Below are 16,803 nucleotides of genomic sequence, written 5' to 3'. Positions count from 1 at the left end.
TTTGAATGGCCAATCACCTGACCTACATCCCATAGAAAATCTACGGAGAGAACTTAAGATCAAAGTTCATAAAAGAGGCCCAAGGAACCTTCAAGATTTAAAGACCATTTGTGTGGAAGAATGGGCCAGAATCACTTCTGAGCAATGCAGACGACTGGTGTCTCCATACAAGAGGCGTCTAGAAGCTGTAATCACCAACAAAGGGTTTTCTACAAAGTATTAAATAAAGTGTGTTCAATACTTATTCCCTGAGTCATTTCACTTTATTTATTATGACTCACCTTGTATCCTTAAATGTTCTGATTTCTTTGTATGAATTCAATATTTGGCTTGATGGCTACATCTGGTGGAAATTTTGTGTCAATGGCCCACTTAGAAATCCCCTTAAAACCCATTATAAACGTGATATAAACATGATTTCCCCTTTAATGGGTACCAGAACCTGTCTGCTTTGGGTACTGGAGAGATTAAGAAAATCGGCTTTATTTAATAAAAATGACCATTAATTATTGCTACTTGAATGTCGTCTTGTGATTTGTGTCTCACCAACCGTTTCTTTATTAAATAAAGTGTGGTAACATTTTGATAGCTATGATTTTTTTTTTTTTTTTTTGGTCAGATTCAGTGACAGCATCATATGCATTTGTAAGAGCAAACTGTGGGATCTCCAACATTACTGGGTAATTACTGTAAACAGTAATAAAAATAAAGACCTACATTTATCAGGTAATCAGAATATGTTATATATAATAAGCGCTAAACATCTCATAAGGAAACAATTCTTAGTGGTAGCCTAAAATGTTAGCAGACAGCAGCAGCATTAATGTTTCATTTCTTTTCTATATAAGCATTTAGATGCTCGTGACAATATCTAGTTTGTTCAGTCGACGTTTTCTCTAGCATTAAGACATGAAACATCTTTTACACACCGCTCAGCTCCTCTGACGCGGATCATTCCGGTTCAGTTTCTAATGTAACGTGTGCGCGCTCCCGCGAGAACATTTGCTGAACAGAGACCCCTGGTCACAGTTTTCACTAGAGGTCACCCGATTCCGGCACAACAGGGGTTAACGGTCATTCTACAGAAACGTCCAATTTTGGTATGGCAAGATGTCTTAAGATGCATTTCTTTTTTAACATTTAAACTTAGACCACATTATTATATATGTCAACAGTAGTAACAGTTGGTATAATTACACACCGACATAAAGAAATTGTGTGTCAGCTGTGGTCTTAACTGCGTCTCAAGTATTTTTTATATCCATCTAAATAGTATGTAGAGATTAAAATAGGGTGTGTCCCCAAAGCATAGTATGCTGAAAAGTATGCCAAAAAGAGTCGGATGGTCTACCATTTCAGGTTGTTTTTTTTTTTAAAGGTGAATCGTGCACACTCCAATGGCTTAAAAGTACCCACCATCCATTAAGCTTTGACAAAGGAGTTCGATCCAGAAACTACAAACATGAATAAAACGCGTTAAAAACTACAAACGTGGCGGATGCGTGCGATCAACGGTAGAGAGGTTTACATAAAGGGATTTGAGTTAGTAATCATCAGAGGTGGAAAGTAACGAATTACATTTACTCGCGTTACTGTAATTGAGTAGCTTTTTGTGGCCACTTATACTTTTTAAAGTAATTTTTAAAATCTGTAATGCTACTTTTACTCAAGTCTATTTTTCGTTTTGAAGTATTGTGCTTCGCTACATTTTAAAAACACATCTAATTACTGAGTAAAAAAAAAAAAAAAAAAATAAATCTGGAAACTTCTGCAGCACATAATGGGCAGCGAGAGCAAACTGGCGCTAAAATCACAAGAAAGATAGATGCAGACGGAACAAAACAGGGTGTTAGTGGTGCAGACACAGCTAAAAACGAAACCCCCCATTTTGAAAGTTGAACTTGAAGGAAATGAAGTGAACCCATCGGCAATATTTATCTTATTGCAGTGTTAAAACTGCGCTGCCTAGGCAGTACCAAACTAGAAGCTATAAAATCTGACGAGACATCAACCCTTAGCACGATGTCGAGGGTAAAAAAAAAGGTAAATAATTGCACCGTTGCAATTGGTGGTTAAATGAAGCTTTGACATTTTTAGCAAGAGTTTTTGCACAAAATTAGCCAAAAGGACAGTGGTGCGGGGTGTGTGATATATATCGTCGGTCGATAATATCTACATTATTGTTTTCATGATGTGCCAGCGCATTTACTAGTGCGCTTCTGTCACTGTGTGATTCAGTTCTGTTAAAATGCATTTAGAATGATAAACAAAAATTGAAGATATAGTGGGCAGAAAATTAACATATTTATAGCATTCATTGAGTTAAATCAAAATCACACACAAGAATGACGTCTTTTCTCTCCCAAATGTATCATTCTACGATGTATACAAGAAATATATATATATATATATATATAGATATATATAAGAACAGGTCATTACACAAGTTAATTAAGAGGGTAACTAGCGTTTTAGTCACCATATTGCCTGTTTTTGTGCCTCCTATTTCTACAACAAAAACATCTCCAAACCCCAACCACCAAAGCACCGGTTTGTTGCGTCTCTCAGAGCAACATGAACAGTGTTTCGTTCCTTGAATAATCAACCGTTTCAATGATTCGTTTCAATCTCCATGACTCACTTATTTCACAGTGACTTGCTGAACACATACTGGCCATTTTAGTGATTCACCCATTTAAAGTATCGTTTGATTTTTTTTTTAATAATCAATTTCTTAATACTTTTCAATGAGTATTCAACATTTTATGTCTTGAACTATTCAAAAACATTATTCATATGCATTGGTAACGGCAGGTTAAATGCATTCTTGTCCTCCTGCACTAAACCAGCGTGGTACAATACATCTAAATTCCACTTCTGATGAAGCTTCTGCATTTCATCTGCAGTGAAAAAGCATGAGTCGTCTGATATCTGATTTGCCTTGGTCACAGCCCTAATGTCTTATTATTCTACAATAACTGATTCCTTTCAATTAAAACGTATATAGTTTGAGAATAATAGAGCCTATCCCAGGGTGTCAGGGCCAGTTACTGGAGGGCCGTAGCCCTACGGCCAGGTTAGTTCCAACCCTGCTCCAGCCCACCTATCATGTTAGTTGTCAAATAAGCCTAAATGATTAGAATTCATCTGGAATCAAGTGTGTTTAATTAAGGTTATAGCTAACCTGGGAAGGACTTTAGACCTCCAGGAACTGAGTTCGACACCCGTGGCGTGTCCCATTTTTGCCTCCCGCCCACTGTTAACAATGTAACTAATTAATTTGTTTACTCTGAGTAAATTTTTAAAGGCAGCTACTTTTTTACTTTTACTCTGGTGAGGTAGATTTTTAGACCGGTACTTTTTACTTGTAACTTAAGTAAAAGTTCATTCATGTAATGGTACTTTTACCTTGAGTAGAATATATTGTGTACTCTTTCCCCCTCTGCAATCAGCACACAATGTAATCTGGGTAAAAAAAAAAAAAAAAATTCATGCAACAGCAATGTGAATTTTAGAAACCTCCTTTGGTCATTAACTTTTAAAGGCATCTGGAAGGGAAACAGGATCAATTTAGCTCAAAGGGAATCCATTAGATTTTAAAGGGAATTTGAACAGAATCACTGTTCACGGCATGATCACTGAAACGGCCAGCGATTCACTGAACGAGCCGTTTAACATCAATCTCGATGGATATTAAATCTAAGTATAGTGAAAAACACTATTAATTAGCACCCGTAAACAAGTCGGCAGTTTAAGACATTACTGGTGAGCACAAAACACAAGAAATTCTTCTTTTCAATATAAATAAGGCTTTATTAGATAAATCTAAGACCTTATTAAACTAATTCTAACAAATAAGCAAACGCACTCACACATTCACAAAAGTGGCAGGAAGATAGGGAAGTTAGAAAAGAATGATGTTAAAAGAAGAAAATGTGAAAATCCCAAGTGTACAGCAATACGGGAATTGATAGACATGAACAACCAATCAATCAACTTAATTAACCCTCAACATGAGTTCCTCAATTAGGTTAAAAATTATAGTAGATAACACAGTACAGATCAGAGTTATGAGGTACGTACTTGTGATGGCTGTGTAACCGGGTTCCCTTTGCTGCGCTGAAAAATGGGGTTCCGAGGTGCTGATGGCTGGAAGTTCAGTAGTCGTTGAAGTGACGTCTTGGGAAGCCCGTTTGGCTGAAGATGCGGAGTTGTGGGCTGGTTGAAGTTTCAGACGGGCGCTCGAGGTCAGGCACGGGTTACAAACTTAACTCGAACACGAAACTCTCAAACGGAAAGGAAAAGAAAGAAACTAAGTGAGTTAAAAGAACAGAAGTAAAGTTTGACGAGGGCTCGGTGGTGTTTTTCTTCTCATCGTGGCTAAGTAAGCCAGCAGGCGTGACAGGCCGAAGCCGCTGTGGAACGGCGCTCGAAGAACGCTTTAAAAGTGATGACCAAAGCATGACTAAAAAGCAGGTTAAAAGCCGGCATGATGATAGCAAAAGCTAACACGCGCCAGCTCAAAGCTAAAAGCAACAATTTGATGGTGTCCTGAGTATTTAAACTGGCCTTTTGGCCACACCTTCAAATGTTGTGCTGACCAATTAGATATTTGTCTTTTCTTGGTGTGTTGCGATGTTTGTCCCACCCATTCATAAATCATATGTTATCTTATCAAGCTCGTGGTCCGAATTTTCCTGCTCTTGCAGGGTATAATTTGGACATGATTCCTATATACAAGAATATGATACATTTGACAAATAATGATGGTCAGAAACGTTTCAAGCAAGAATATTCGAAACACACACATACTAAACATGAATATGATCCCTTAAGCTATTCAAGAGTTATTTAAAAAGACATACCAAAAAAAGTGATTAGAAACATTAAAATCAAATGTGTCGGTTACATAAATGATATGGAGTTAAGCAATGGACTGATATCAATTTAGAAGTCTTTTTTGAGTTCATTTGGTGCATATATGCATGGAAGGCTAGTCTCTGTGCCATTCTGGGGAGTAAGGATATGTCCTGTGAAGACCAGAGAGGTTAACAGGTCTCCTTAGGAATTTTTCAGTCTGGTTTTGCTAGGTGGGGGGGAAGTCAATCCAACGATCTTGTTTACTCTCATGGATTTACATGTGAGGGTCAGACTGTCCATCTCTGCGATTACTTGCCCAAATTAGACAATCTCTTCTTCGAATTGAAATTGTCAATAATTGTTTCTAATGGTGTTAAGGTGAAAGCTGTTCTGGTGAAAGAGTGGTATCAGACTGTGGTGCTGGGAGTTGATTTACAACATCCTCCCTTTCTGTGGAATTCGGCTCTCGAATCTTTAATTTGTCTGGTTCACGCTACACATCATTATGCAGAAAATAGGAGCAGAGTGACTGGCAGATCAACAAGCTGCTACTTTTTCTCTCCAGTACAGTAGGAAGTTAAACTAAATGTGGAGGATATTAATTGTTACAAGATGATTGACAGGTCAGTTTACAGTGACAGGGTGTGTGTAACAGGTGCTACAGAGCGACCCTTTAAAGACGCAATTGTGTGACGTGATAGTATGTCCCAAAGCTTGCCTACTCTTCTACTACACACTCAAAAGTGTGTACTTTTTCTTCACCGAAAGAGTACATACTTTAAGGGCGTAGTATAAGTATGAACACTGAGACGCAGGGAAGCAGTCGATCAGGAAACTCTGAAACCGAACCTCAATGATGTCAGTTGTCACGTGGTTTTCACAGAACACAAGTTTCTTGATTTGATGTGAAGCAAATACTTTACACCAACAAAACTTACTTTTACTTTCAGTTAGTTAAACAGAAAATGTAATTTAACTCAATGACAAGACAGAAACGTAAATTATTTAAGTGGGATCAAGTATAAAATGTTCTTTAGAGTAATGATAAGGCATATGCACTTTTTTCAGTGTACATAAACTCCATAGTCAGCTAGAAAAAAAAACTCTAGACAGAAACTGTGGTGGTTAATGTCAACGTGGTCTGTCTGAATACTCGATTTGATTGGCTGGTGTGTGTTTCAAACAGTTTTGAATGCACTTGTTTTTCAGTCATTAATCACCTCTAAATTAATGCTGTCTTCACTGAAGCACAAACAGACAAACATCGGATTTCATTGATTTGATGTGTTTCAATACTAATATCTCTTTGGATTTTTTTTTAGAATTTTTAATTATCATGTCCTATGCGCTCACATGCTTGTTTTTGTTTCTCTCTGCAGATATGTGAGTAGCTCATATCAAAGCAAAGTTAAAAGGTAAAAAACTGTATTATTTAGAGATGTTTAAAATATATATTGTGCTAAATTTCCTACACCTTACCCTATTTTTATTTATTCTCAGGGAGGTAAAGTAAGTCAAATCTGTTCTATCTTTGTCTCACAAGCATCTGAGTTTTCATATTCACAAAACCGGTCACAGAAGACTTCTCCGTGCTCTGTTCATAGCTATAAATCAATGCCAGGGGAGGCAGACTTGTGTTATATACTACAAGTCAGTTTATTAATTACAATTAGTAAATATTCTACAACTACTGTATAAGTATTAAATAAAGCATAAAATCTGAGTAAGTTCTCTGCTCAAGTCAATATCAGCGATGGTTCTGGAGCCGGAGAGCTCTTCAGGTCTGGAAGCAGCATCTGATTTCATCATCACTTCAGTCTTTTATAGACAGCAGGTGGATCCAGTGTCTTCTGACATCATACTGGAAATCCCATCAGAAGTGTTTTATTAAAGGCCTTGCATTTTCAAATTTTTCTTCTTCTGGATTCTTTGCTCTGCTGTCTTTTACACTTGATCTGAAACACAGCCGCTGAGGTAATGCCCAGCTTCTTTTCTCTTCAGCGCTCTCACTAATACATGTGTCATCTCTATGTGCTCTTGCTTATACATGTTATAAACGATTTCTCAATAAATGCTTAAAACAACAAGTGTGCTGTTTTACTTAATACACCGCTTTCTCAGTAAAACAACTCTACCTGGGACAGTTCCCTTAGTATTGAATGTATGATTTTATAAATTAAATAAATACAAAATTCAGTTTATTTTAATGCATTAAATGTGGAAGCTATAAAGCTACATAGTTATAAAAAAAATCCAAATTAAACCCTGCAGCTCGTGACGATACATTGATGTGTAAAGACACAAAACAATCGGTCTGTGCAAGAAATCAAACACCTGAACAGTATTTATATGTTTTTTTTTATTTATTTTTTTACCTAGTGATTCACGTGATGCCCGAACTGTTACTCTCGTGAATGCGCTTCACAGTAGTGATGTCCGGTTAGCGAACGAATCGTTCGATTTAACCGGTTCTTCTTAGTGAACTGAATCGTTTGAAACTGTTCGCGTCTCCAATAAGCATTAATCCACAAATGACTTAAGCTGTTAACTTTTTAACATGGCTGACACTCCCTCTGAGTCAAAATAAACCAATATCCCGGAGTAATTAATTTACTCAAACAGTACACTGACTGAACTGCTGTGAAGAGAGAACTGAAGATGAACACTGAGCCGGACCAGATAACGAATGTACACGCCTACTGCTGGAGCGGTTCTTGTTCTCGAGTCAAGAACCGGTTGCATCGGTTTTCGGATCACCAGTACACTGAACCGAGACCCGTTTCTGTCGGACGCATCCAATTTGAGAACCGATTAGCTGATTCTCATTCTCGAGTCAAGAACCGGTTGCATCGGTTTTCGGATCACCAGTACACTGAATCGAGAACCGTTTCTGTCGGACACGTCCGATTTGAGAACCGATGAGCTGATGATACTGCGCATGCGTGATTCAGTGTGAAGCAGACTGACACACAGTGCATCTGAACCGAACTGGTTCTTTTGGTGACTGATTCTGAACTGATTCTATGCTACTAGGCTTGTTTGAGATGCGCCTTGCCTTGCCTGAAATGTAGGCGAGAGTAGGCGGCTGCAGTAAGGGGAGGGGTCAAAAAAAGACCTTTGAAGTCGGACACTTCCTGAATCTCACTGTTTTGTCGCCTGCAAACATCAGCAATTGAGGAGATCGCGTTCGCGTTTTTTATCGCAGACGAAGTGGATGTAATCGAAATATCACTGTTTTGTCATCATGTGCATCAATTCCTTTGTTCTGCTGAAACACAAAGGAGGAAATTTAGAAGAATGTTTGCAAACAAGCAGGTTTCTGCCCACCATTTCACGTCCATAGTATTTTTCCATACTATGCAAGTCAAAGCTTTTTGTAGCAAACATTCTTCAGAATGTCTTCCCTTGTTTTAAGCCAGACCCTGCCACTTCTCAGATGAAACCACACAAAGATGAGGCATAATGGCTAAACAGTCCATTTAGATATGTATGTGTGCATGTATATATTTAATGGATTGATTTATTAATTCACACAAACATATAATATAATAAAGTGAAAATTACAACAAGGAAGAATTCCAATTAAGAAAAAAATTAAATAAAATAAACGCATGTCCTAATTCTTAACTTCACTAGGCGTGTTTTGTTTTTGTTTAGTTCGCATGTATATAAATGGGTAATCTAATTCTTAGAATAAAGAGAAAATGTATCAGTTGACATTCTCAGCCAATGAGCATGAAGCTGTGTCGTCAGTCAGTCGTTTCCCATCATGCTTTTGAATAGCGCAGTCGGTGGAGAGCAACTGCGCTTCGACTGCTCAATCCGGACACAGCCGCCTCGCGGTCGCGAAAGTTTTTTTTGGCACACGTCAGCATGACATCAGAGCAAGGCGGACGTAACTCGGACACGTTTTCTAACCGGCATGCATCTCGCGGTGATCACCGGTGATCGGTTCTGCGCAGATTTTGCTCATCTCAAACAAGCCTAATGTTATGAGCGCGGGTAAACCGAAGGCTTGAATGAAGTGCAATCTGGCGAAACGTAAGTTTATTTAATAACAAATAAATCGCAATGGATTATGTATAGTAAGTGGATCATGGTTTCTGCGCTGATGACACCTAATTTATTTATTTCTTCAAGACTTAAATCCTCATATGCACATTATTGCTGTTACTGTATTTGGGTGTGTTGTTGCAAAACTTAATTGTAAACTTTTCATGATTATGAGGTTTTTAACTGACTAAAGTTATGATTACTGACTTTATATATTTGAATGTTTGATGTACTTGATGCCATTAAGTCATCGCCAATGACGTCATTACGTCGAGCGTAAAAGAACCGGTGAACCGTTTTTTTCATCGGTTTATTGAATCGAACTGTCCGAAAGAACAGGTTTGCGGAAAAGAACCGAACTTCCCATCACTACATCTGTGTCCCAAAGTTGAGTGTGCACACCTACTTCGAAGGCCACGGACTTCGAAGACCAGGACCTCCGAAGTGCACGAAGGGTCCTCCGAAAGTGCGTGGAGATGCTCCGCCTTTGCGCAGGATTTTCCTAATCCCGTCACCAGGTGTTTCCGATTAGCGCTCTGTCGCATAGCAACGGTGCGGAGAGAAGAGCGCTGACGACGAGGGACAGTCCTGCAAGGATAGGTGGAGCCAGAACTGATCGTTTTTGTTATATATCTTTTAAATTATTCATGAGGCTGCGTGTTCTTGTCCTATGAGAAGACGCTTCTCTTATTATTCACAACAGCATGTGTTGATTTTGCTCTGACAGAGCTTCAGATTGTGAGACCGTGTACATTAACTGAGAGAAATGTTCATGGATCAAAGGAGAGGGTTTGTTTTTGCTTTGTAATAAGAGTTAGGCACAAACACGATTCATTCACTTGGTGAACATTACCGTTTTTACAGCTCCATGAAAACCTGTCAAAAGACTTATATAAACACAGCAGAATAAGCCTTAAAAGTTATCAGAGCTGCAGGCCGCGCGTTCATGATTTTGTTTTGCTGCAGAGTGCAAACAGATTGCATTTATTTATGCTTCGATGATCCTGAAATTGAAACTGTGGGTTAACCCACCGCTTGTTGTGTGTTTCTGTCCTCTTCCTTTCTCATCTAATCCTTTCTCCTCTTCCCCCTCGCACTCGCAGCAACCACGACCAACATTGTTTGTATTGTTTAAACGGTGGAGAGGACTACCAGTGCTGAAACAGTGGGTTTCATGAACCCTTTAAAGTCACAAGTCAAACCCTCACAGCAGCCCAGATAAGCACATGTCTTGGCTGATTCGAATGATTTCCGTTACAAACTATCGCGCTCTTGACTTCTGAAAAAGCAAATCCTAACCTTTGGACAAACTCTGAAAGTAACATCGTTTAAGATGTTCAATTTACATACTTGTTCTTATATCATACACAGCGTAAAGACCCTACTAAATGTAAATCCTATTCTTGTGAACATCATCGCTAGGAAGATGTATATGACTTCACTTGCAAATGAAAGGTCAAATCTGGTCAGATCTGGGTCATGGTGAACGTGCATGTGGATTGTCAGGTTTGTCGTATGTATGTGTCAAATGACCTCAGTCGAGTTAACACAAAACAGTACATTTCCAGAAAATACCCACATTAGTCCGGTGTACACGGACATCTTCAGGAATCATTGCAAGTTTGATGGACACAACTGGTATAGAGCTGAAGACACACGCTGGTTGTAGACTGGTGGCTGTCAGAACCTTTCATGTGGTAATGAGCAGCAGTAAAGAACCAGAATTTTCACAAAACAGCCTTCAAATAAATTAGCTAGCCTTCATTAGCTTTTGAGAGACATAAGACGAACATATCTGTCCTGTTTTATATAATTCACTGAAAAAAATGTTTCATTCATTTAATTACAAATTTTAGGGTAATGATTCACACACCTAATTTTACTAAAATGTTTAAGGCCAATAAAAAAAAATTAACTTGCCCTAGACAATATTTTCTATGTCTATGAAAACTATTTTTATAAAACCTGGCACAAAGTATATTTTTCTTTTTGAAGAAAGACAATTCATTTAAATTCTATTTTTGATCCTATATATACAAATATTTACAAATTTCTTAAATGAGAATTTTTGTTTTCATTATATATATAAATATATAATATATATATATATATATTATATCTATAAATATATAGATATATAATATGATATTTAATTGCAAACAAAAATTCTCATTTAAGAAATTTGTTTTTATTGTTTTATAGACAGCTACGAAACAGGCCCGTTATTTATTGTCACATTGGCTCAGGTTAAAAAATATATATGTGAATCATTTACCCGAATTTTTTTTTGTAATTGGATTAATCAAACATTTTTCAGTGTTGAAATTTCCCAGTTTAACTCTATAATCAGTTGTTTTTTTTAGTTTTTTTTTTCATTTTGTTTAAACTAGAAAATTACGAAAAAAAGCAAACAATAAAGGAACATTCCGTGTAATTTTCTGTTGTATTTTAATTCAATTCCAAATGTTAATTTGAAAACACAACAAAACACTGAATTTTTTTTATTCTGAAACATTTTCCTCTTAAAACATGAAAAAACTAGCATTAACAGTTTTACTCTCAAAATCAAAACCAAGAGCATCAAAACTATATAGTCCTGCTAGTGAGGTGATATAAGTGTACATGTTAGTGCATAAAGTATTTAATGTATTTACATGCCTGATTTGAAACAGCGACATTGGTTTTCATTCTTGTCTAACTTCCATGTTTGAAGACAGAGACAGTGTTTTCACAGACAGGGCTTAGCTTAACGAGGGACGAAGGACCTGGTTTAAATCAGGTGGTATTTAAATAACTAATATAAAAATTGCCTTAAAAACTTCCTTTACTGGATGTGCCTCTTTTTTTTTTTTTTTTTTGGGGCGCACACGACAATGACACTGATCTATTTTAAGATTGTGCCAGTACAAGATATATATCAGTCAAGACAGCGTTGACCATTCATTTCAGGTCTGAAAACTTGGTCCTGTGAAACGGGAAAGGGATCATGTTTATATATCGTTAGCTGTGCTCCTCTTTTTTTTTTCAGTTATGAGGGCCATACTTACACTTCCAAAGCATCTCTTCCATTCCATTTTTTCTTCGTCTTCAAAACAAGAAAAGGGCTAATGTTAAGAGGGCTCTGAACCTAGATAGAACAGAATTCATGTATTTATAACAATAATTACTTTAAACTTACTCTTTTAAACAACAGTCATGTCAACTTGGTCTTTACACACAATCACATTACTGTGACAAATTAAATGTTGTCGTTAACGGACTCGCAGCAGCAGTGTGAGGAGGCGTGCTCATGATATAAACTAAATAATATAGAGTTAATCTAACCTGGTCTAACCTGATATTTTACATTCCTCAAAACAAATATGTCTTAGTTGAGCTCTTAATGAAAAATATTTACATTTATAAATGTTTTGACCTAAAAAAATTACTAGACAAATAAAACAACTAATGGTAAATTAAATTGAAAGACAAATTATTAATTGGATGAAGTACTGCTTGAAAAACTTTTTTTCAGTGTATATCTTGGCCTCTTCTAAGTTAGCTTCATTTTCTCCTCAATAGCAAATCCAAAATCACTCTTTAATCTCAATTTGTGACCTTTGTTTGGTTTCAACACATCTTCTCTAAGAGCCCATATCTTTTTATAATCTCATGTTGGGGCCAAATGTTAATGCTCTGCTTCACAATGGTAAGGTACTCTGCTAATTTTCTGCCCAATACTCAATTGTAAGATCTGTCCCCATGTGAGAACAGATAAAGGCAGAGCTCGCTCTCTCTCACCTTTGTTACAGTCTAATGGATGACGACGTCTCGAGCTCAAACAAGATCTTGGCCTCCAGCTTTTCTTCCTGTGTTCCTGATGTTTCTCTTCGATCATATCCATTAATTGTCCTCTGTCCTGATATAAAACACACAAATACTCTTTTAAAGTAGTAACCATTTCTCTGTTAAACCTTCAATAAAAGCGATGTTTTTTCAAATATACAGTCTTTTATACCCCTCATATTACAGCTCAGTTAAAAAATTTTCAACAAACACTTTTAATTATTTAATAATTTCTGCTTCTCATTTTTCAGTTTTCTATTGCTTCATTACAATTGACATGTCGCTGCTTAATACAATATTTATATAAATTTCCTGTAATTAAAATCACACATCTTCCTTTTTTTTATCTCTATCAGTTACTGAAGGGTACTGAGGTCAATTCTGCTGATTGTTGGTTGTTGGTAGTCATTTTACTCATTTCTTGTTATTGTTTGTTCTTCAGTCTCACTATGATCTTCATTTTACTGTCAGCTGACATTTATAGCAATTGTCGGAACTAATGGTTATTATTATTCGTATATATTATTTGTTTTGGATTCTTCTAAATGGATATATATAGCACTTATCCCTTTTATAACTGTTGAATACGAGTGCTTGAAAGACAGTAAATAATGAAGAAGGATCTAAATGCATTAGTCAGTCCTAATCGTTTCCTTAAATGTCGGCTTTAAAATACATAAATTACTACACTCAATATTTGATTGAATGATAAAATTGTTCATTTCAGCTGTAAATAAGAGGAAACGTGCTGTTTTGGTCCTTTATCAAACCCCTAAGTTTTATGAGTTACAGTCTCATTTTTTTTCTCGTATTAATAGACTTTAGATTCAAATCTATTTCAATCTTAAATGACAGCTTGGCCAAAGCACATATATCTACATCACAGCGACCTGTAAAACTGAAGCAGAGATATAAATTCAAAAAAAAAAAAGAAAATAAGATGAAAATCACTGGGGCATTTTCTATTCTGTATGTAGAAACTGAAAGTTTATTATAATTAAATTGAGTTTTGACCTAAGTAATTGAATCCTACATTTCAATATTATCTTTAATTATTCATCATAACCTACAGAATCACGGAATGAAATCATTCAATATGAATTCAGAAACTATTTGCTGTAATGAAAGAAATGTAATGAAATTTCTTCACCCATAAAAACATGAACTGTAGATAAAATTTATACAGCATAGAATCATACCTTTCATATTGATATGTTTGGTTTCTAGGATAATTTGATGATGAGTTTGTCTGTCCATTGTTCGACTAACCCTTCAAGTTGTCAAATGTAGCAGAAGGAGGTGAATGGAGAAGATTGATGAGGGAGAATATGAAGAAACAGCAGGTTGGCGCTAGTGCAGCTGTTTTATAGTTTGGGGATCTGCTGTTAGAATGGAAGAGGAAGGAGAAAAGCAGGTGTGTTTGTTGTCTTCACATTCCTGTCTCAGTGGTGGCGCTGCTGCAACGAGATCTGTGGTGAACTGGACTTTGATTTTCTCCAAGATGAAGTCCGTGTCAGGTGACAAACATCAATCGTGAAGATCGCACACAGGTGTTTAAAACAGCGATCACAAACCGAAGTGTTTTAAAAGACTTCTGGATTCTTTCCTGCAGCACAAGATCGTCTGAACTACTGCAAGTAAGTCTGAATACTTTCACCATTACACTTATTTAGGAGAATGTAGCGTTATTTTATTTGGAACAATCGTATTTTTTTGAAAAGCTGGTTTGATAAGGGTATTATTTTAGTGTGTCATTTGTTTAACACTCAATGATATCTTATGACATATGATGAGTTTTCTTGCACACTTTAATTTTCCTGTGACTTCCCACGGAATTCTCTCTTGTTTTAATCTGCAATTAATCCTGCTATAGTTTCTTTATTTAGAAATGTGATATTAACTTATATGCCCATCGTCAATCTAACTGATACAGTAGGTGGTAAAATTAGTTTTTCACAGACTAAAAATAACAAATCTACTCGTTCTCTATTTTTAAAGGAGGTTGTTTCCAAGCCTTGCTCTATTTCTTATTGGACTAAATTTGTTAGAAATCCTAAGTGGGAAAGTATTTGTTGGATTTACTTAGCCACACAAGTTTTTTGTTACAAACAAGATAAAAGAAATCGGTTTCAAAATAATTAATAAATTTTATCCTGTTAAACATTTTCTTAGTAAGTTTAAGAAGGATATTGATGTTAATTGCTCTTTGCACTTGGAAACTGTATCCCACATCTTTTGGCACTGTAGTCATGTTAAAAAATTATGGTATGATGTCTCTTTGTTTATCAAAGATAAGGTACTCTTTCATTTTAATTTGCATTTCGAAATGTAGTTTTTGGATATTTTAATTATGGAAATGTAAATAATGAAGTTTTTGTTATTAATCTATTTATTTTGTTAGTTAAGTTAGTTAGTTTTATAAAGAGTTGGAAAATTACTTGTGTACTATCCAACATAGTACTAATAGAAAGGCAATTAAAAGGTCCCGTTTGTGTTCTATATTTAAAATTATTGAGTATTGTAAAGGTCATGCTTGTCTAATGATTGGGAATTTTGTTTTTGTTTTTATTTATTATTATTATTTTAATTACTTTATTTATTTTTATCCTTTGTTACCCTGGCTTTATTTTGTCTGTTGTATTGTTTTGTATATGGCGTTTAAAGCATAATAAAAACAAAAAGAAAAAAAAAACTTATTTAGGAGAATGATGAACGCATTTCAGAGCTGGGTGAAGCATGATTTGTTAAGTTATAACTTACACCTGTCTGTCGCCGAAGTAACAAATGACCGAGAAGCAGAAAGATATTAATAAAACAAACCGTTTAAAGCCGATCGAAGCGTAAAAGTCTGTAAAATGTAGAATTAAGAATATTTCTAATGCCGGTAAAGTTAGTTTAACGTTTGACATTCATGGGACATTGTTTTTTTTTTTTTTTTTTTTTTTTTGCCAATCAAACTCTTTGCTGCTGTTATGTTTTGAGCCTAAACTAACTCAGTCATAAATACATGCCCTTTACGTTGCACAAGGCTTAATTTTTAGGGATTTTTTTTTTTTTTTTTTTTTAAATGTACCATTTAAATTAATTGAACAATTTAACTACATGTCGTTATAATATAAAACCAATAATAAAATGTTCAGAAAAACATCCCTGTTATTGCACAAAGCTCCATGTTTGGAATTACCATTTTATGTGTTTTATAATAATTGTACAACTTTTAATGTATGCAATAATATAAATCCATTAAACGACAACACCATTTAATCTAAAGGTATTAAACCAACTGTAAAATATTCAGAATATTATTCCCTATGATACACAAGGCTTGTTTTTTTTTCAGATTATGCATTTAAAATTTTTATATACTGTACTGAATCCATATTTTTCATGTTTTATGTACTGTATCCACTTGAATTAAACTCTGACACTATTTGAGGTAAAGGAATCAAACCAACTGTAAAATATATAAATATATCAGAATATTATTCCCTATGACGCACACAGGACTTGTTTTTTTTTTCAAATTATGCATTTATTGTTTTTAAAAACAATAATGAAACCATGTTTTTCATGTTTTATATACTGTATCCCCTTAAATGAATTAAATTGACACTATTTGAGATAAAGGAATCAAACCAACTGTAAAATATTCAGAATATTATTCCCTATGATGCATAAGACATGGTTTTTCAAATTATGCCTTTATTTTTTTATATACAGTACTGAAACCACATTTTTCTTATGTTTTATATACCGTACCCAAATAAATGAATTAAATTCTGACATTATTTGAGATAAAGGTATCAAACCAACTGTAAAATATTCAGAATATTATTCCCTATGATGCACAATGCGTAGTTTTACAGATTATGCCTTTAGTATTTGTGTTCATAATTATGTTTAGTTATGCACTCAATACTTGGTCGGGAATCCTTTTGCAGAAATGACTGCTTCAATGCGGGCGTCTTGGGCATGGGGGGCAATCAGCCCTTGTGGCACTGGGGGCTGAGGTGTTTATGGAGGCCCAGGATGCTTACGATAGCGGCCCTTAAGCTCATCCAGAGT

General features: G+C 35.6%; 2 protein-coding genes across 3 annotated transcripts in view; one reads left to right on the top strand and one right to left on the bottom strand.

The window, feature by feature from the left end:
• The window catches only part of LOC109103223 (NLR family CARD domain-containing protein 3-like), a 1,793,396-nt gene that overhangs the window by 795,834 nt on the left and 980,759 nt on the right, over positions 1–16,803 (top strand). The window contains exon 1 of one of the 2 annotated variants that reach the window (XM_042748644.1): positions 14,330–14,375. The exons of the other annotated variant lie outside the window; for it this stretch is intronic. The gene's annotated coding sequence lies outside the window, so the exon portion shown is untranslated. Of the gene's footprint in view, positions 1–14,329; positions 14,376–16,803 lie in introns of those variants that run through there. 2 annotated transcript variants of the gene reach the window in all.
• Positions 1–16,803, bottom strand: part of LOC109070511 (ribonuclease inhibitor-like) — an 862,999-nt gene that overhangs the window by 363,737 nt on the left and 482,459 nt on the right. The window lies entirely within an intron of this gene.

The sequence above is a fragment of the Cyprinus carpio genome, chromosome B22 (assembly GCF_018340385.1).
Source record: "Cyprinus carpio isolate SPL01 chromosome B22, ASM1834038v1, whole genome shotgun sequence".
NCBI classification, from domain to species: Eukaryota; Metazoa; Chordata; class Actinopteri; order Cypriniformes; family Cyprinidae; genus Cyprinus; species Cyprinus carpio.
Note: the sequence above shows the minus strand (reverse complement) of the source record. Positions and strands in the feature narration are given on the sequence as shown.